General features: G+C 38.0%; 1 pseudogene; it reads right to left on the bottom strand.

The window, feature by feature from the left end:
• Window positions 1-9,257: 9,257 nt before the first annotated feature.
• LOC133289012 (beta-amyrin 11-oxidase-like) lies at window positions 9,258-19,668 on the bottom strand (annotated as a pseudogene).
• Window positions 19,669-22,678: the final 3,010 nt, after the last annotated feature.

Raw genomic sequence — 22,678 nt, 5'->3', positions numbered from 1 at the left:
CAGTTTTAATACCACTAACAATCAAGCCGAATACGAGGCCATGATAGCCGGGCTAATCTAAGCCAAAAGTTAGGAGCTCAACGCCTCAAAGTTTTTAGCGATTCTCAATTGGTAACTTTTCAAATATCTGAGGAATATCAGGCCAAGGGCCCATTAATGTGCAAATACTTGGAGAAAGTGAAGGAGTTAATGCAAACCTTCGAGGCAGTTGAAGTAGAACACATCAGGAGATCAGAGAATACCCGGGCAGACATCCTCGCCAAGTTAGCAAGCACAAAGAGCCCAGGTAACAACCGCTCCGTAATCCAACATAATTTGCCTAACCCATGCATCGTCATGAATATTTCAGACGTGACGACCGAAGTCGCTGAAGAGACTTGGATCACGCCCATCGTCAATTACTTGTCTGAAGGAACCCTCCCTTCTGACCAAAGGGAAGCTAAGAAGATAGTACGAAGAAGCGCCATTTCTGCATGGTACAAGGACGCCTGTATAAAAGAGGATGCTCAACTCCACTTCTGAAGTGCCTGAACCCCAGCGACGTTGAGTACGTTATTGAAGAAATCCACGAAGGGATTAATGGCCATCACATAGGCGGGAACTCATTGGCAAGGAAAACACTTAGAGCTGGCTTCTATTGGCCGACCATGGAGTGAGACGCCCATGAGCATGTTAAAAAATGTGAGAAATGCCAGAGGTTTGCTGACGTACATAAAGCCCCACATGAAGAATTGACGTCAATCACCTCCCCCTGGCCCTTCTACAAGTGGGAAATGGACATACTAGGCCCATTCCCTATAGCGGCTGGCCGGGTCTAATGGTTGATCGTCGCCATTGATTATTTTACCAAATGGGTAGAAGCTGAACCTGTAGCCACTATTACATCCCAAAAGGTGAGGAAGTTTTTCTGGAGCAGTATTGTTTACCGTTTCGGCATCCCGGGTGAAGGCATTACAGACAATGGTACTCAGTTCACCGACGCCAAGTTCCGAGAGTTAATGAACAATTTGCAGATCCGACATCACTTCGCCACAGTAGAACACCCTCAATCCAATAGGCTAGTAGAGTCAGCCAACAAAATGCTCTCCAAAGGAATCAAGAAGAAATTAGAGGCACATAAAGGCGCGTGGGTCGAAAACTTGGAAAATATTCTGTGGGGATATAGGACAACTGCCCAATCCAGCACCACAGAAACGCCCTTCAGATTACCTACGGTGCTGAGGCGATGATTCCCGTGGAAGCCAGAGAACCCTCTTAGAGGAGAGATTACATTACCGAGGTGACCAACAACCAAAACCTCAGAGAAGCATTAGACCTGTTAGACGAACTCCGAGAACATGCCTCTTAGTCTGAACACCAATGCAAAGAAAGATCAGCCACCCGTTACAACAAAAAGGTCGTTCCAAGGAAGTTTGCTGAAAAAGATTTAGTTCTCAGACGGGCAGACGTAGGAAACAAGAACACCTGAGAAGGAAAGCTCGCCCTAAAATGGGAAGGGCCCTACCAAACAGCCAACAAGTTGGGAGGAGGAGCTTATTCTCTTGAGACATTAGAAGGAAAAGCAATCCCTAGGGCGTGGAATGCTGACAAGCTCAGAAGATATTATAATTGAGCCACTATGTAACCTTTTACTGCACGCTTTTATTTTCCAAGTTTTTATCCCAATGGGTTTTGCTTGGGAAGGTTTTTAATGAGGCAGGACTTCGTTTTTAATCAATAAACTCGTGTTGACTCCACAACTCATCCTGTTTGATTTCCACAATCTTGTTACGGGATGGTTTTCACCATCGCCAAACGTTGAACTGGGACAGTTCTCACCCCCAGTCAACATACAAGTTACGGGATAGTTTTCACTCCCGCCAAGCGTTGGACTGGGACTGTTCTCACCCCCAGCCAACATACAACCTACGAGATGGTTTTCACCCCCGTCAATCGTTCGACTGGGACGATTCTCACCCCCAGCCAACGTACAAGTAGCGGGATGGTTCTCACCCCCACCAAGCATTGAACTGGAATGGTCTTCACCCCCAGTCAACATACAAGTTACGAGATGGTTTTCACCCCCGCCAATTATTGGACTGGGACGGTTCTCACCCCCAGCCAACATACAAGTTACGAGATGGTTTTCATCCCCGCCAAGCGTTGGACTGGGACGGTTCTCATCTCCAGACAACATGCAAGTTATGGGATAGTTTTCACCCCCGCCAAGCGTTGGAACGGGATGGTTCTCACCCCGTCAAACTTTATTAAGGTTGCCATTAGTTAATTGAGAGTTACCATTTATTATAGAATGTGCAGCAGGCATGAATGGAAAAGTTAAAGAGCAAAGGTGGAGTAAACTTCATTAATGCAAAAAAGAATACAGGTCCATGGTTGACATACCAACCATGGAAAACAGGGAAAGCTATAAATAAACAAAATCAAATTTGGCGGTCTTCCATGGGGACCACTTCCTCTCCAACTATAGAGGCTTGTTCAATCGCATCGGCGACAACAGTATTCCCACCATCACCCTCCACGCCTGGGCCAGATAAAGTGATGCCAGCAAGCTCCATCAATAAATCCTGCCCGGTTTCATCGCTAACAGGATGGCCCTCATCGATTGCGTCGCCAACAGGAGGGTCCCCTTGTGTGTCATCATCTTCTTCAGTTTCGGGACCCTCCTCAATCACCACCACCTCCCCATCCGAAATCTGATGAAGTATCCGATTTCCCTCCACCTCATATTCAGGGCTAAAACCAGTGATGTCTAGCTCAGGGTGACGAACGCAGACTTGCTGGAGCGCATTGTTGAAAGACTCATACAAAAGGCTGGCCAAGGCACTTTCCAATTCTTGCACTCTCCCAACTGACTTTTTGAAGTCTTTTTGGGCGGGGTGAAGGTTCCCATACACGGAGGCCAACTCGACTGATAAAGTATCTTTCGCCGATTGGAGACTGTTCTTCTCTGCCGCAGACTTGTCCATTAACTTCGACAAGTCATCCTTCTCCAGAGTCAGGCGCTTAAACTTTGATTACAGAAAGGGAAAAACCACTTTTAAATAGAGAAGGGGGAGTAAAGGGTCACGTACATACGTAACGCCTCACAATTGTGACCATGAGATTTGATTAACCGTCAGACAATGAGCGGTTCAGATGAAGGACCCTATAGTAATTACACGAAGACAAGACAGCCCTCAAGTGTGATGTACACACGTAGTGTCTCATAACGATGACCGCGAGATGAGGATAACCGTCAGACGATAAGCGGCTCAAATTAAGGGCCTTATGTTAATTACAGGGAGACAAGATATCCTTCATGTCGCATTAATGCACCACGATTCGCGATGTTAGGCTGCCTGCAGTAAATGGCAATGATGGAGCCACCCATCATTACAAACCTCGAAAACTGGGAAGCCACTTTTCCAGTTGGAAACACGTGGCCAAGCTAAAGAGTCCTACACAAGCCACAAGTCCCGCCAAACGACCAAAGACCGCCAGACAAGGAACCTCACCCAAGTCGCCTAGACTCCCAAAGTCTCATTCAAGTCGCCAAAAGCCCTAATGCTCCAACAGTGTCCAGAAAAAATACTCACTAGTAGCTAGCCAACCCGTCATATGTCCCCAGGACGCCCAAGACAATTCATCTTGGCACCAACCTGCGCTTGCTTCCAAGCTGGAGGGCTCCTGTTCCGGATGGCCTAACGCCACAGTGACCCAATGGCCCAAGCCCAAAACCTTTCACCCTTATCCACGTCAGCCGTACCGGTCTTCCAGCTCCTCTACCCCAAGGCGATTGCACTCCCTAGGTGAGACACGAAAATGTCTCACCTTGGGATTCCAACTCCCTGGGAGACTGCCCCATATACTATAAGTGGAAACTACCCTAGCGTCATATGCTGACATCGCCAGGCATATCGCCAGGCATAGGGATTGTATTACTGCTATCATAGCAGTGATGCAGCCATCCCTCAGCTGATCCCAAGGAGGGTTGACCCCCTCCTCACCAATCCACAGGGGAAGAGCATTTCCTTTTCCCTATAAATACGCTCCTTCCTCACATAAGGAAGGGTATCTTATGTATCGTTATTCTGCCCATTTACTTTGAGTCACACATACACACACCCAACCTCCATTGTCAACTGCTTGCATTATACTTGGAACAGTACCTCCTAGCTTGGTCGCAACCTTTGCTAGAGGTATTACCCATACAGTGACTCCATCCCCAAAGGGAACATAGTGGGCTTATAGACCCAACGGTACAGGCTTCACAGCGAAAACAGTACAATCTAAATTGCATGAGTGCATTTTAAAAAATTCTATGAATTCACTTTGTCTAGAACTAAAATGTGCACAACAGTGGTGTCAGTTGTTGAGCCTTGTAAAAGCCAGATGAAAAAGAACAATAGAATGGTTTCATTTTCAGTTGCTAGTTTACTTTAGTTCTCTCAGATATAACTATGAAAGTACCCAAAAGTATTTGAACGAAAGAAAAAAATTGTTTTTGGGCCTGTTTGAACGAAGCAAAGATAATATCTTTTTCATTGTGCACCGCGGGGTACATAGATGTGTTCCATAGAGAGAGAAGTATGTTAATATAGGGATGCTCATAAGGGGGCGTGTGTATGACAAAGATGACTCTGCCATTGGCCAGAGTAATACCTAATGTAGAAGGGGAAGAAGAAGATCCTCCCTCTATATGTGAGTAGGGATGTTCAAAATATCCAGAAGAACCAAACCGATACATAACCAAACTGCTCCACATGTTAAAAACCAGTTATTTTTAAAAATCGGATTCATATGAAACTGCATTTTATTTTATAAACTAGTTATTTACCAAACCATAAAAATAATTGGTTATCCATGGTTATCCATAACCAAACTACTCTACAATTAAAGAATAAATAAGTATTATTTTTTTATCATGCCTATTGTATTAGTCAATTGACTCTAACTTCCAAACAATAAACTATCTAACTTCCAAACAATAAACTAGCAAAAAAAGTTAAGCAGCTCAAGTAGAAAACATTTATTTAAAAAAAATTACACATAAATTGAAAGGTCGCATCCTAAAAAAGCACTTCTAACGTAATGTAACAACTTTTTTTACCCAAAAAAAATGATAAAGGCGAAGGCTTTGAAATGACAAAGATGAAGTTAAAAAATCATAACGAAAATGATAACGAAATTAATCAATTGGCTTAACATCTCTGAGAGCACCGTTAAAAGGACAACTCACAACGATTTACTTATTTATTCTTTAATTATAGACCAGTTTGGTTATAAATAACCAATTATTTTTATGGTTTAGTAAATAACCAGTTTATAAAAATAAAATACAGTTTCATATAAAACCAATTTTTAAAAATAACCGATTTTTAAAATGTGGAGCAGTTTGGTTATGGATTGATTTAGTTCTTTTAGACATTTTGAACACCCCGACCCATACTTTCCTCCATCAATTCAAATGAAACTCTTAGTAACATAAATCTTGAGAAAACGAAGATTAATTTTTTTTTTTATAATTTTAAAATAATTCAACTGTTATTCTACCAATCACTCTCAAAACAACGTGAAATAATTTCTATTAGAATCATTTCGTCCGGAGAGTTCCAAAACAATGAAGATTCTTGCAAGAAATAGTTGGTCAACTACCTATAACCAGGAGAAACAAATGACTACTTATAAAAATAGCACAATCCATCAAAAACCGATTTTGAATTTGTTAAAAAAATGATTTTGAACTTGATAACCGGTTTATGATTCATGACCGATTTTGATTTAAAATCGGTTTTGAATTAAAACCGATTTAAAACCAGTTTTAAATCAAAATCATTTATAAACCATAAACTGATTTTGGAACCGGTTAGAAAATTAAAAACCGATTTTAAAAAAAGAAAATCGATTCGATTTGAAAACCAAACCATTGAAAACTGGTTCGGTTCAATTCTTGTTAAACCAGTTATGAACCGCTCCATGCACACCCCTATGAGGGGGCATTTAGAGAAGAAAGTCCTCCCTCCATGTGTTTTGGTGACATAAGGTGTGCATTCATAACACATTGTATTATAATTTTTTTTTCTTTAAATTGTTTTATAGAATAGTTAATGAAATAAGTGTTTCTTTTTATGTTTTTTGTGTTTTAAAAAATAAAAGTCAAGACACAAAACAAAAATAACTTAGACATGTTCTCTAAATTTGATTATTAAAAATAATTTTAATTTTAATTTTTTTGTTATTCAAACTGTTTTGTAGAATAGTTAATGAAATAAATGTTTTTTCTATATTTTTTGTGTTTTGAAAATTAAAAGTCAAAACACAAAAGTAAAACAACTTAGAATTGTTATTAAAATTTGATTATAAAAATTAAAAAATAACTATAATTTTTAGAATTATTTTTACAAAATAGGACTTATCGGACATATTTTTTTAATTTTATTCGAAAATAAAAAACTATTTTCGTAAACACAATTTAAACGGGTCCATAGTTCGTGTTTGCCATATGGATAAGGAAGGGAACAAAAGAAAAGGGAAAACTATCATACGGTCGAGCTTTTAATATCAAGGAAGACAACAGAAGAAGATGACCAGTCCAGAATCTACAATCTATCAGAAAATGTAGCGCGGCCCATGCGGCCCAAACGAGTTAGTCAGCTACCTAAGAGGTTCCAAGATTATTGGGCCTAGTTTTATATCATTGTTAGTTTATATTCAAGCCCTTAATATTTCCTTTTGAATAATGTTAGAAGACTATAAGTAGTAGGTTCCCTTTTGAATAATGATATCAGAAAATTCCAAAATTCTCTCTCAATTCTCTCTATCCTTTCCCCCTTCTTTTTTCCCTTCCTAATTCTAGAACTGACTCGCTACATTGGTTCCTTCATTGAGTTCATGCTACTCAAACGTTGATCATGGCTGAAACACGTTACAAAGATCTGCAAAATCAGTTGCACGAACTGCAACAACAACAGCTCCAGATTCCAGATCTGATTAGAGAACAGATCCAAGGTCTGCGCGCTGATCTGCAATCTGAAGTGACGAATCTGGTTGAATCTGTCCGACTATCTTCTTCTGGTATTCTTGGATCTGGACCTGGTATAACTGCATCTTCCAATTCTGCTGCAACACAGCAACCTCGCGCACAGCGGCCACGGCTAGCTTTTCCGCGATTTGCTTCAGGCGATCCCACAGATTGGCTTTTTGCTGTGGATCGTTACTGTCTCTATCATGACATTCCAGATGGTGAACGATTGTTACTTGCTTCGTTTCACCTAGATTCTCCTGCTGCTCGTTGGTTTCAGGGGCTGAATCGAGATAGCCTTTGTACTTCGTGGCGTGTTTTTACAGTTGCATTGCAGCAACGTTTTGGACCTACAGATTTTGAAGATTCTGCTGGCATGTTAACCAATCTTACTCAGATTGGCACTGTAAATGACTATCAGGCCAGTTTTGAGGACCTTGCTAGTAAAGTTCCTGATATTACACCAGTACTTCTTAAGAGCATGTTTATTAGCGGACTGAAACCGCGAATTAGGCGTTCTGTATTGACCATGAGACCAGTAGATTTACATGGATCTTTTGCTTTGGCACGTTTATTTGAAGAACAATTTGCAGAGGAACGGTCTACTCGTCCCTGGGTGACAAAATCACCCTTACCTACAAACCTTCCCCCTCCTTCTACACTATTACCTCCTAAACCAAAACCTCCAGATCCCATACCTACCATTCATATCAAGAAATTGACCCCTGCTGAAATGCAAGCTAGGAGAGACCGAAATCTCTGTTATAACTGTGATAAACGTTATACATTCGGTCACAAGTGCAAAGGCAAGGCAACACTATTATATTTAGCTGGTACTGAGGATGATGATATCAGAGACCGAGAACAACCTGAAATACCACTAACCCAACAAGATATACCCACCGAAATTACACCTGAAATTAGCCTAAATGCTATGTTTGGGCATCACTCCTCTCGTTCGTTTCATTTGAAAGGTTCTATCCATGGGCAGAATGTACAGGTTCTAATTGATTCGGGGAGTACTCATAATTTTATCTCTGATCGTATGGCTTCACATTTGTCACTTACACTACATTCCATTTCTGCTTTTCACGTCCAGATTGGGAATGGTGATTCTATGCGTTGTCAGGCTGTTTGTACAGCAGTTCCTCTGCTCATGCAATCCCACTTATTTTCCATGGAATTATTCCTTTTGGACCTAAAAGGAGAAGATGTGGTATTGGGCATACAGTGGTTAGCCACATTGGGTCCTGTGCTCACCGATTATGCATCTATGACTATGTCATTCCACCGCTCTAACATTGCTATAGTTTTACAGGGTGACACATCCATTGCACCAAGTGCCATTACACCAGCTCAACTATCTAAGTTGGCTTCCCATGACGGTTTTACATCCTGCTTGATGTACCTAAGCTCCACCTCACCCTCTGAATCCCAACACGCCTCTTATCTCTTCCCAACCACTATCACAGGCTCCATTTACTACACTGACGCCACCCCATGTGCCATTAAATGCTATGCCACCTCACCAACCTTTGCTCCCAATTCAACCGTTACATACACCCTTAGACCCTGGTGATCATCAGCATGTGGGCTTGGTTCCAATGGGCCTTGAGGACAAGGCCGAACTTGATGAGGGGAATAATGTAGCGCGGCCCATGCGGCCCAAACGAGTTAGTCAGCTACCTAAGAGGTTCCAAGATTATTGGGTCTAGTTTTATATCATTGTTAGTTTATATTCAAGCCCTTAATATTTAGTTTATATTCAAGCCCTTAATATTTCCTTTTGAATAATGTTAGAAGACTATAAGTAGTAGGTTCCCTTTTGAATAATGATATCAGAAAATTCCAAAATTCTCTCTCAATTCTCTCTATCCTTTCCCCCTCCTTTTTTCCCTTCCTAATTCTAGAACTGACTCGCTACAGAAAACCATTTTTATCTTGGATGAAATCTGAGGCTCTTGAACCCTACATTGTGAGCATGAAATCTGAGGCTCTTGAACCCTACATTGCATTGCGTATACTTGCACTGTAGTGCTCTTCTTGTAGAATTAGAAAAATGCATAATGGAGAATTAGAAAGAATCCCTTCTTTATAGAATGCAAAAAAGCAATAAGATGCTTCACGTATGTTTACAAACATACTATTATTATTTTCAACCAGGGCGATCACAACACATACATAAACAAACCAATAATAACTCTCAAGCAAAGGTTGATTTGCAAACAAGTGCCCTTAGAAATTTGATTTTGCACAACTAAGCACCAGAAACCTTTATCACCTTAGCGAGACAGTTGTCTATAGGCTTAGGTCCTGGCCAGTTAGTAATAGGACAATTTGGATTTATTCGCTCCAACCTGTAAAATAAGTAAATTAGTAAGAATAACAAAGAATAATTTCAAACCATTCCGAAAAAATCGCTAAAGAAAAATAAATGAAAATATTCCCATCAATATCCTTCTCAACATAGGGACACTTAATATGTAGAGTAATTTGAGAAAAGTGACAAAGAAATCGTGCTAACTTGTAATTAAGGAGGAAATAATGTAGAAATATGGAAATTTCAAGTTTGGCTAGGTCACTTCCAGGACAGAGTCTACTTCCTGCTCCGAAAGGAAGAAATGTTCCTGCTTTGGCGTTGTAATCCTGCACATTTAATTATTGACACAAGAAAAAATAGCTTATAGATTATCCAAGATGATGATCCAATAATAGTTTATGAGAAAACATTTTCTCTTTTTAAAAGAGAAAATTTTTCTCCTACTAGTGACTCATAGTATAAATGAGGTTTACAAAATAGTGAAGAAAAAAAAAATTCAAGATGGGACTCACTTATACTATGAGTCACTAATAGAAGAAAAAAAGAAAAAATTTCTCCTGGAGAAAATGTTTTCCCATAGTTTATATATTGATGTAACTTACATCCCATCTCGATGGATTAAATTCTTCAGGATTTGGGTAATATTTAGGATCCATATGAACAGTACTTGCCCAATTCAACACTCTCCATCCTTTCGGTATAATATAACCTGAAAATATTGCACATCTGACATATAAATGTTTTTATTCTCCATGAATAATTTAAGATAGCTAAAGAGTTTATTTGTTGCTAACAAATATGAACAACCATTGATGTTCACGTCAGAAGTTGCAGCCCGAAAAGTTGAAAAGACAATATTGGCACGACGCAACATTTCATCAATTATCTGCAAAGCATAACAAGATCCATTATCTTCTCACTTCTTTGATATTTTCTTTTCAGTTCTAAATTAGTTCTTCTTTGCAATGTATTATAAGTGTAAGTGTCACTTCGTACTATACCTGAGAAAGAAATTAAAACCATTTGCTTGATTTCCTAAGAGCTAATTGTTTCTGCGAGGGTCTCTTCGCGATTTCTTCCTGCTCTTCCTACAAGATATAAACCAAGATCGATTATCTATTATATATAAGAATTAAGAATGATTTTGCAGTAACTATCCATGTAACACATATGTCCCTAGTAAGCATAGTGCATAATTTAACCCAAACACAATTTCTAATAGGAAAATATATTTGTTATCAGTGTCGGAGCCATGTTGGCTATAACTAGTGCCAAGACACTGGCTAATTTTTTTTAAAAAAATTCTTGGAAATAAATTTTCGAAAAATTTTAGAAGACACTATAGGCAAGATAATATGGGAGAGCTGTAAAACATGAACCTTGGCACGGGCTAAAATTTTGGATTAAAATCTTTTAGCATTGGCTAAAGTTTTTGCCTTGCTCCGCCGCCATTGTTTGAAATATCAAATTCTATAAGAAAACTACTAGTAAGAATAATTAAATAAACTTAGATTTACTATCCTTTAATTAATCAGAGTCTTGCTCAATCTGCGTACTGTATTGGCACCTGCACGTTTCATTTTTGTTAAATTCTTTCTTCGGCTCTAGCTATCAGTTTTTTTCCAATGTATATTTGCAATTAAATGTTTTTCTCCATCATAATAGATTATCCGAACTGTTTTATTTTACGGTTGTTTTAAATGATTTCAATGATTTAATTGATATTGCCGAAATGTAATTATGCATTCTCTATAGTTGATAATTTTAACTTTATTCTCCGTATGCATGAGTCACAACAAATGAATTTCATTTGTATGGGGTCACGTGGATAATTGTATGCTTATATGAGCCTTCTTTAATTTCATAATAATATATACGGACAAATTTTTTTGCAGTTACAAGCTGTCTGCATTTACTTTCAAAATGACGTTGTTTTGAAATTGAAATATTAAAAAATTATAATTATAAAGACTATAATAACACTGATATAAATTAAAATTACAAAAACACCATGATTTCTGTTCCAAAACGACGTCATATTGAACTTACTGCAGATAATTTATATGCAATCACTGCAGAAAAAGCGAACCCATAAATAAATATATGATCGACTGTTTAACATATCAAATATCAATCCATATTTCAAATATGAAGAACAAAATCATATTTCGACGAATTTTATATGTATGCATCTACCTAGTATACAGGATATTAGCTATTAGAAAACATGAAATAAAACAAGCATTGTTTGAATTCAATATACTTCAATAGTTAAAAAAAATTAGGATCAGTGGATACTGGATGGACTGATGGTAGATAATTGAACCAAATTTCAAGTTGAAGTTGTTGGGAAAAATCGGTTCCCTCAAGCTCGGCTAAGCAGCCTTAGTGCGGAAGTCAATCAACAAGATCCTAATCTCGGATCTCGGCAATACCTCGGCCTGAACTTCACCAGGTCGGGTAGCGCAGCGGAAAATCAAAACGAAAACAGGAGAGAGAGAAGAAGAACACAACCAGATTTAACATGGGAAAACCTTCTCCAATGAAGAAGTAAAAACCCACGGGACCTAGTCCAGATCAGAAATCCACTATGAAAATAATGGTTACAAATAATCAAATACACCAATGTGGTGGTTAACTCAACCTCTCCAACAATGGTGATAATCAAACTACCCTAGAGATGTTTCACTCAAACTCTCTCTAGAGATCTCTCAAATGCAAAGCATAAAGCTTTTGCTCAAACAATCAAATAATTCTCTCAAATTTTCTCTCTCAAATCTGACCTAGCCTCCACCCTCAACTAATGAGTATATATAGAGGAGGTGGAAATTAGGTTTAGGGTTTTTAGGAAACCCTTCAAATGGGCTTGGGCTTAGCATTGAAGGAGGAAGCCTAACAAATCTCCCCCTCCAACTTCAATGCGTCGGCTTCAGCATCAACCCGGCTCCTTCACAGCAGTCTTCAAATTTTCTTGCTGGAACCGGCTTTGTCATCATGTCGGACCAATTTTGGTCAGTGTGCACCTTGACGAGTTCGAGCTCACCACCTTCCACCACATCCCGGATCCAGTGATACCTCACATCAATATGCTTAGTGCAGGAGTGATAGGTTGAATTCTTTGCAAGATGGATTGCGCTTTGATTGTCACAACCCAGCTCGTACTTGTCTTGATCATGGCCGAGTTCCATGAGGAACTTCTTCATCCACAGCATCTCTTTGCTTGCCTCAGTAGCGGCAATGTACTTAGCCTCAGTTGTAGATAGTGCAACACATTTCTGAAGTCTTGATTGCCAAGAGACAGCTCCTCCGGCAAATCTCATCAAATATCTTGTAGTCGACTTCCTCGAGTCGGCGTCTCCCCCTAAATCAGAATCCGAGTAGCCTTGCAACTCGGCTTTGCCTTCTCCAAATCGGAGACATAGGTCGGTCGTACCTTTGAGGTACTTGAAGATCCACTTCACTGCTTCCCAGTGCTCTTTGCCGGGGTTTGACAAATACCGGCTTACCATTCAAACAACATACGCCAAGTCGGGTCTAGTGCAAACCATTGCATACATCAAGCTTCCGACGGCGGATTGGTACGGGACCTTCATCATCTCATCTTTGTCTTCATCAGATCTCGGACATTGCTTCTGGTTCAGCTTTTTGTGTCCGGCAAGGGGGGTGCTCACTGTTTTGGCTTTGTCCATGCTAAATCTCTTCAAAATCTTCTCAATATATTTATCTTGACTCAGCCACAGTAGCTTCTTCTGTCTATCTCGGATAATCTTGATTCCGAGAATCTGCTTTGCAGGGCCGAGGTCCTTCATTGCGAAGGACGAGCTCAACGCCTTTTTCAGGGCGGCTATCCTCGATTTATCTTTCCCTACAATAAGCATGTCGTTAACATATAACAACAAAATCAGAAAATCTCCGGCCTCATACCTCTTCACAAATACGCAGTGGTCGGCATCTGTCTTTTCAAACTTATGATCAGTCATGAATGATTCAAATTTCTTGTACCACTGCCGAGGTGCTTGCTTCAAGCCATAGAGGCTCTTCTTCAATCGACATACCAAGTCTTCTTGGTCTGGAGCTTGGAATCCTTCAAGTTGCTCCATATATATCTCTTCTTCTAAGTCACCGTGAAGAAATGCCATCTTCACGTCCATTTGTTCTACCTCGAGGTCCATCAAAGCCGCCATGGCTAACACGGTTCGGACCGAGGTTATTTTCACCACAGGAGAAAAAATCTCCTCAAAATCTACTCCTTTCTTCTGATTGCAGCCTTTCACTACAATTCGGGCTTTGTATCTCGGCTTTTGCCCGTTCTCTTCATTCTTAATCTTGTAAACCCATTTATTTTTCAAAACTCGTCTTCCTTTAGGCAACTCAGTCAGCTCATAAGTTTGATTCTCGTGTAGAGACTTCATCTCGTCTTGCATTGCCTTTTCCCATTCTTCTTTCTCTGAGCTCATCATAGCCTCATCATAACTCTGAGGCTCACCGTCTTCAGCAACAACGGTGTATTCATCAGATGGGTATCTCGTAGAGGGTCTTCTTTCTCGAGTTGGATATCTCGGCTGTTCTTCAGCTTGAGAACCCGGTTCATCATTTTCATCCCAGATCTCATCATCAACTCGGACCTCAATGTCTTGGTCATCTTCAGCTTGTTGTTGATCATCATTTTCTTCATTTTCTTGATTTTCTCCCCCCTGCTTCAGCTCGGACAGGAGGGATGGGTTCTTCACGTCTGACAGTAACCCAGACTTTGGGCTTTGAGATGTCATGAATGTTCTCATGCTCATGAAAGATCACATCTCGGCTTCTCACTATCTTCTTATTGATTGGATCCCAAAGTCGGAACCCGAACTCAGATTTTGGTGAACCGAGATAGATGCATTCTTTTGTCTTCGCATCAAGTTTTTCCCTTTCATCTTTAGGGATATGCACGAAAGCTCGGCATCCAAACACCTTCAATTGATTGTAGGCCGCTTTCCGACCTGTCCAGACTTCTTCTGGAATTTCTCCTTCAAGTGGCCGTGATGGTGAGAGGTTGATCAAGTCAACAGCAGTTTTGACGGCTTCTCCCCAGAATGATTTTGGTCACCCGGCATTGGATATCATGCTTCGTACCTTCTCTTCAATTGTTCTGTTCATCCTCAGCCAGTCCATTCAGCTGAGGTGTCTTGGGGGGCGTCTTCTCAAGTCGAATCCCGGCCGCTCTGCAGTATGCATCAAATGGGTTGCAATACTCACCACCATTGTCAGATCGGACCACCTTCAATTTCTTGCCAGTCTCCCTTTCAACCATAGCATGAAATTCTTTAAAGGATTGGAGTACCTAGTCTTTAGTCTTCAACAAATATACCCACACTTTGCGGGAATGGTCATCAATAAATGAAACAAAGTACTGAGCTCCTCCAAGAGATTTCTCCAAAATGGAGCAAACATCAGTATGGACGAGGTCAAGAATATTCCTTTGTCTTCTTGGTTGATCCGGTCTCACAAAAGAAACCCAGTGCTGCTTTCCAGCTAGGCAGTGCGTGCAACTCTCCAACGCTTGGCCTTTCAACCCGGTCAATAATCCTTTCTTGTTCAGGATCTGTAGCCCTTTCTCGCTCATGTGGTCGAGGCGCTTGTGCCATAGCTCCAAGCTAGGTTCATCTCGAACAGAATTGACTTCTCCGCCATTGATTTTTCCTTGCATCACGTACAAGGAGCCTTCCTTCTTACCTCGGGCCATGACCAAGTTTCCCTTGGCCAGCTTCCATCTCACACTACCGAAGTAGTTCACTAACCCGGCATCATCAAGTTTGCCTACCGATATTAGGTTCAAACGCATGTCAGGTACATGCCTCACATCCTTTAACACAAGTCGGCATCCGACATCTGTGGTCAGAGTTACATCGCCGACACCAACAATCTTGCTGGTCACCTGATTTCCCATCTTCACGACTCCAAAATCACCACCTCGATAAGAGGAGAAAAAACCTTTGTGTGGAGTAACGTGGAAGGAGACACCAGAGTCAACAATCCAGGTGCAGTCATCATATGCAACATTCAAATAATTATCCTCACCAAGGAGGAATATCTCGGCATTCGAGTTTGCAGCCACCGCAGTGGTGCTCTTGTCTTCCCTCTTCTTGGGAATAATCTGATCCGGCTTCACAGAGTCGTTCTTCTCATCATTCTGCAGGGTCCAGCAGTCTGGCTTCTTATGGCCTGTCTTTCCACAGTAAAAACACTTCAACTCATATTTCGGCTTTGACCGACCTCTGGACTTGTCTCGTCTGTCTCGACCTCTACCGCGGCTCTTACTTCTATCACGGGAGTCAGATTTCCCTTTCTCGAAGTACCTCGTTCTCTTCTCCTGGATTCTTCGCCCAGGAGGCTGTCTGTCACGACATCCATCTTCAATTTTCCATCTGAAGTCAAGTTATTCAGGGTCCCCACCAGAGTGTCCCAGCTTTCTGGCAGCGAGCTCAACAGCAGCAATGCCTGCAATTCTTCATCAATTTTCATATCAGCCTTTGACAGCTGATTCACAATACCTTTGTAGGTGTTCAATCATGCTCATGTCGTCCTTGTATTCAAGCTTAACAAGTCGGCGAACCAGGTGTGCTTTGTTCCTGGGAGTCTTCTTCTGAATCATGGACTCTAATTTCGTCCACAACTCATACGCGTTCGTGAACTCGGACACGTGCTCAAAGAGGCTTTTATCAATATATTTCCTGATCGTGGCTACCGCCTTCTGACTCAGGATCTCCCACTCCTTATCTGTTTTGCCTGCCGGTCTCTCATCAAGGATAATGGGCTCATGCAGATCTTTGCAGTAGAGATGATCTTCCATCATCGGTCTCCAATATGTGAAATTATCTGCGGTCAACTTGAACATATCTCCATCATGAGTTATGCCACTGGTCTCCATCTTGTCTCCTTCAAAACCCGTCGAACTCGGGCTCTGATACCACTGTTGGGAAAAATCGGTTCCCTCAAGCTCGGCTAAGCAGCCTTAGTGCGGAAGTCAATCAACAAGATCCTGATCTCGGATCTCGGCAATACCTCGGCCTGAACTTCACCAGGTCGGGTAGTGCAGCGGAAAATCAAAACGAAAACAGGAGAGAGAGAAGAAGAACACAACCAGATTTAACGTGGGAAAACCTTCTCCAATGAAGAAGTAAAAACCCACGGGACCTAGTCCAGATCAAAAATCCACTATGAAAATAATGGTTACAAATAATCAAATACACCAATGTGGTGGTTAACTCAACCTCTCCAACAATGGTGATAATCAAACTACCCTAGAGATGTTTCACTCAAACTCTCTCTAGAGATCTCTCAAATGCAAAGCATAAAGCTTTTGCTCAAACAATCAAATAATTCTCTCAAATTTTTTCTCTCAAATCTGACCTAGCCTCCACCATCAACTAATGAGTATATATAGAGGAGGTGAAAATTAGATTTAGGGTTTTTAGGAAACCCCTCAAATGGGCTTGGGCTTAGCATTGAAGGAGGAAGCCCAACAGAAGTGTTATTCGAACTTTAACCTCAAATAATCAAAGCCTATGATTATTTTATAAAATAATAAATTGAAAAATACTTTAATTTATAAAAAAAATTATTGTACTTAACATAAATTATTACTATTTAATATATTATTGACTGTAACTATATTGGCTGGGATGCTTGAGGCGGGAGTCAACGAAATTGGTACGTACTTTAGGCCGCAAGAGAATTACAAACAAAGGGCATGGAGGCAAATCACAGATTGTGAAGCTCCTTGTAAGGTGTTTAGGGAGCGTTTGTATTGACTTTTAAAAACAAAAAATTTATCACTTTTTTATTTTAAAAAACATTTTATAAAAGTTATAGCTATTTAGATTTTAAAAATATTTGATTTTTGAAAAAAAATATTTAACTTTTGATTTCAACTTTTTTTAAAAGCTAAAATTTTTAGCTTTCGAAAAAAATAAGTTTTTAACTTTTTTTATGACTTTTGTTTTTTTAATAACAGATATCTAAACAAACTTTTTTCGAGAAGTGCTTTTTTTTCTTAAAAAAATAATTTTTAAAGAAAAAAAAGCACATCCAAACAGGCTCTTAGCCAGCCCTTTTAGACTCGATAAGTTGGGCCTAATATTAATAGCTCAATCTAGAATCTTTTAAGGACACTTAATTATAAGTTATATAGAGGCTCATCACTTATTCCTGTACTGCAGCTCGCTATATATTTGACAATCGACGCAGCATGCCTTGTCTTAATGGTATTGCTTTGGGCCCACTCCTGATTCCTTCTCTCATGCTTGGAGAGTGACCTCTTCTTTCTAAATACTCATTTCTTCTATTATATTCATGAGTTGTTACTCTACAAAAATTAGAGCTATTATAGCCATTTACACACATTTTCACCTTTGATATACAACACCTGGGAAACTCTGAGCCTTAATCGATACTATTACTATTTAAGAGTATTTCTAGATTGACATACTATACCCTTTGAAAGTTTCTTTTGATTATTTGAAAAGTCGTCTACAAAAGATGTGGGCTGGGAAGGGTCTTATTGCAGTGACAAATATTGAGAAAGTAATTTACAAAAATATGAAATAAAATGAGCTTCAAGTCTAATACGTGCCTAAATTTAGTGTACAGAAAATCATAGTAATAACAAAAATCATAATCAAACAATGGGATTAGTGTTTTTCATAGTTCAGTTTCGTTACCTTGGCTTTTTTCAAGATATCCGGATGCTGTGTAAGATACGTAATTGACCACATCATACCAGTTGCTGTGGTATGTTCACCAGCAAATAAATATGCTACCAATAAAGCAGTGATATCCTCATCCTCCAATTTCTGACCTTTCTCATCATTGACTTGCAAAAGAATATCAATAACATCTTTCTTGTCTCCCATTTGACCATTTTTTATCGTCATCCTTCGTTCGTCCAGAACAGATTGAACTATTTGGACGAGCTTCTTACTTGCCTAATATACGACGCAAAAGTCATCCAAAAACGTGAAATTAGCACCCAAACATATTCTTAACAAAATAATAGTAATAATAATAATAAAATAAGAGGGAAGTTATATTTAATACCTCTTACAACAATGTTTTTCATAAATATTAGGAATGATACAAGGAAGCCTAAAACCCTTGCAAGAAGAATTTTTTTATTAATGAGCCAAATAATAAATCGCTATAAGTGATCTAATATCACGTCTTAATAAAAAACCTTAAAAATATAAGTCTTGGGATCTTTTACACTTACATGATCCTTATTTAATCTATATTTAGCCAATGTGATATTTCATATCACTACTTGTATTTGAATATTTTCAACATCTCCCCTAAGTACGAGGTCCAATATCAATAAAATGATATATATCAAATGAAAACCGTTGATTTAATTTTGATATAAGAGTAACAAAGTGATTTGAAGAAATTATAAGAAAAAAAATAAGTTGTAAGTATTAATTATCTCATAAAATAATATCAAAATTAGCACCCCGAACCTTGAGTGCTTGGTGGAAAGCGAAACCGGGTGCATTAATGGGCAAAGATAATAGACCATTATGCATATCATTAAACAAATCTCCTATTTTGGTATTGATGTACTGATTCTCGGAGCTCATGAAAATGTGAATGATGACTTTGAAGGAAACCTTCTTCATCTCTTCCAAGAACTCAACTGGGCGTTTTATGCTGGACAATTCTTCTAACGTATGGGTCACAATGTCCTCGATACGTTCTATATACATTTCTAATGTATGATGACCAACGATGGGAGCAGTGACTACGCGCCGAAAACGCCTGTGTTGTGCACTCGAGGCATCATACAAACGTTTAGTTTCCATTAGCTTTAAAGCGGATTCTGGATAACCAATCTTAAAGTTCTCATCATCTGTAAGCACTCGCCAGCACATCTGAGGCTCACAAACAATAATGCTTGGATTCCCAAACAAGTGAGTCTTGTAGATCCCAGTTCGTCCATATCTGAAAACATATATAAACAAGGTGAGACTAAATATGTTACAAGAGATAAAGTTATCTTCGGTAATTTAAAATAAAATATTAAATCCATTTATAATATAAATATAAAATGGAAAAAAACATAGGGAAGAAACGAAAGATACTTTGAGACAAGGTTGTTGATGAATGAATCAGGGTGACCAGATTTGAAAGCTTTCAAGAAGGGCAACAGATTGCCAATCAGAGGCCATCCCATGTCACCAGGAGGCAGTGGATACTGTTTGTTTCTTAGTTTCAGATCATAATACCACCCATTCAACCTCCTTACAAATTTCTGTACGAAAAGGTAGCATCCCAAAATGGTGATAGCACTCATCCAAACCCAATGTAAATCCATTTTTGAATGTCTTTCGTTGTTCAATTGATCCCTCTCTCTGTTTTATTTGTAGGAGTGATCCCTCTCTTTTTAACTTGATTAATCTTGATGTGTAGCCTTTTTTTTCCCCTTAATTTATCATAACGGAGATAGGGTTAGGATATTTTGACTACTAATTTTTTCTACTACCATTCCACTATCACTTTAATCACCGTTAAATTAGAGGAAAAGTTGAATGAAGAGAGAGAAAAGAAAAATAACTTTTAATCCAATGGTAATTAAAGTGGTAGTGGAGTGGTAGTAGAAAAAATTAGTAGTCAAAATATCCTACCTTAAGGGAGATACGTCTTTTAGCGCATAAAATATAGGTAATAATTTTCTTAAGTTACATAATAAAAATATTATCTTTTACGCTCTTATTTTTTAAATGGTTTATATAAAAAAAAAATTCTCTTATTTCGGATTTTTTTATCTTTCCTATTTATTATTTGAATAGAAAATAATATTTTTCTTATATAATATAACAAAAATATCACCCTAAGGGAGTGTTTGATAGGAGAAAAAAAAATTAACCTGAAGAGTGGGGTGAGGAAAATAATTTAGCCATGTTTCATATGAATGAAGTTAAAAAGTGGGTGGCAAAATTTTTTGCCTAGAAACATCTTTTGCATATGATATTATTATGAAACATTGTCATTCAAAGTATGGTAAAAAAGTTTGCCCACAGCATGGGAACGCCAACACACATTTTCTTATCCTGTCGGACAAATAATTTTGGCCTACCGAACATCTTATCTTATCTTATTCAGTAATAAATTTTTTCCACCATGTTCTCAGCAAATATTTTTTCCTTGATGAAAAAAAATATCCCCTCTATCAAATACTCCAAAAAATATAACTGCGCACCAAATGATGGCATTTAATTTTACAGAAAAATATTTCTACAGTTAATGCAGATAAGTTATCTGTATTTACTTCCAAAACAATGTCGTTTTGGGATTGAAAGATTAAATAATTATAATTATAAAGACTATAATAACTCTGAAATAAATTAAAATTAAAAAAAACCATAATTTTTCCCCAAAACAACATCATATTGGATTTACTGCAACTCCAGAAAAACTTAATTTTACATGGTGACAATTACAAAACTTTGAGTCTTTCCTTTATTATTTTATCATAAAAAAAGAAGAGAAGTTACAAATTTGGAACTTTGATGTTAAATTTTATCAAAGGTGTATAATATTTATACAAATTTTTTTATTATCATCAAATATAATTATGTACTTTGAAAAGTATTTTTTGTATTTCAACTAAATAAGTCCGCTTTGAATTTGTTAGGGACTAACTGACTAATTTATTTTTGTAAGAAACTAAAATAGATACCGTGTTTTTTGTTAGAAACCAAAAAGGGTATTTACTCTTCATTTTTTTTTATTTTCTGTTTTAATTTTTAATGAGCCCCACTAAAATTTCTGTTAGTAGGAAATTCATATATTCTCCTGCTGAAGAATTACATTACCCATTTTTTACAATTTTGATGTTTCTACAAGAAGGATGAACTGTTATCCAACTAGAGGAGAAATAATTCCTCTTTTAATATATACAGGGGCGGAGTTAGGGGAGGTTAGGATGGGCAGCGCAACCCTTCTCCTGCAAAAAGAATTAATGCAGTTGAAAGCTATATCTGGTACTATTATTACTGTTAATTGTGCTTCTTCTGAAAGTTCTAGTTTGAGATTCAAGTTCTTTGCCTAATGTGTGTATTATGTGAATTGTTTTCTGCATTTTCTTTTTTATTTTCATTTGTTATGTTTTGCTTAATGAAAGCTTTGCCTTTTTTGCTTTGCTCTCTTTATATTTGCATGATTGTGTTTCTCTTTACGTAGTGGTTTTATATAGAGAAAATGAGTTTGCTCTATCTTAAAATATTCACTTTTGGGGTAACTTAGTTGCGGTCTTTTAATTTTATTTTTTAAATTATAGTTAAAAACATTGTTTTAATTAATGTTAATGTTATGTTGAATGAATGCACTCTTTTTTTTAATTATTGCTTTAAAATACATTTTATGTCTGTTGGATCCGACCAATAGTTCATTTTTTAAGTCTTTGAAATGTTGTTAAATGTTAATATTTTGGTAAGAAATTACTTAAATGAGTTCCATGAAAGCATAAGGTCAAAAGGTAGAGAAAACACTAATATTATACAAGATAAAAAAAAATTAATTTTTGCCCCTCCTCCTCTCTAATTCCGGCTCCCCACTGATTATATAGTAATAATCACTTTGGTTTTCTAACCAAAAGTTATTGTCACATTAATCATTCAATGATAATATTATGATTTAGTTGATGATTAGTTTAAGTAGTAAATAATTTTTTAGTTACTATCTTTATTCTATGGAAAAAGTGTGTATCATTTTAAACGATGTAAAGTTGTGTCATTTTAAGTGAGAAAAATAGATAGATCATGGAGGTGAGAGAGTGGACAAAAAAATAAAATTATGGGTCCTACCTCTTTGTGAGAGTGAAATAATACAAGTTGTATCATTAAAAAGGACAAACGTTTTTCCCTTATATATTCTATATATTAGTATTGGGATCCACGTAAGTACTCTCTAAAAGAAAAATTGATATTACCTTAACAAGTCTGTAACTTTTTTACTTAATGAATTTGTAACTTTAATCCGTAAGATTGTAATTTTTTCATAAATTTGTAACTTTTTTCCAAGTCTATAAATTCTATAAGAAAAATTATAAAGTTAACTGGAAATTTAAAAACATATAAATAAAAAATAACTTATACATATTAATTACAAACTTAAGAAAATAATTTTAAGTTTATTCAGATTTTATGAAATTTGTTTAGAAAATACAAAAGTGAAAACCATTAGTAAGGGTGAAATTAGATCGGACCGGCCTACAAGGGCCTCAAGCGTAACCCACTACGAGCCTAACCTGACCCGGCCTTTTTGGTTAACAGTCTAGTCTTGGACTAATTGAAAAGCTTAATTAATAATTGAGCCAGAATCTT

The sequence above is a fragment of the Gastrolobium bilobum genome, unplaced genomic scaffold (genome assembly GCF_033153095.1).
Source record: "Gastrolobium bilobum isolate Gb01-03AN ecotype WA unplaced genomic scaffold, APGP_CSIRO_Gbil_v1 utg33541, whole genome shotgun sequence".
NCBI lineage: Eukaryota > Viridiplantae > Streptophyta > Magnoliopsida > Fabales > Fabaceae > Gastrolobium > Gastrolobium bilobum.
Note: the sequence above shows the minus strand (reverse complement) of the source record. Positions and strands in the feature narration are given on the sequence as shown.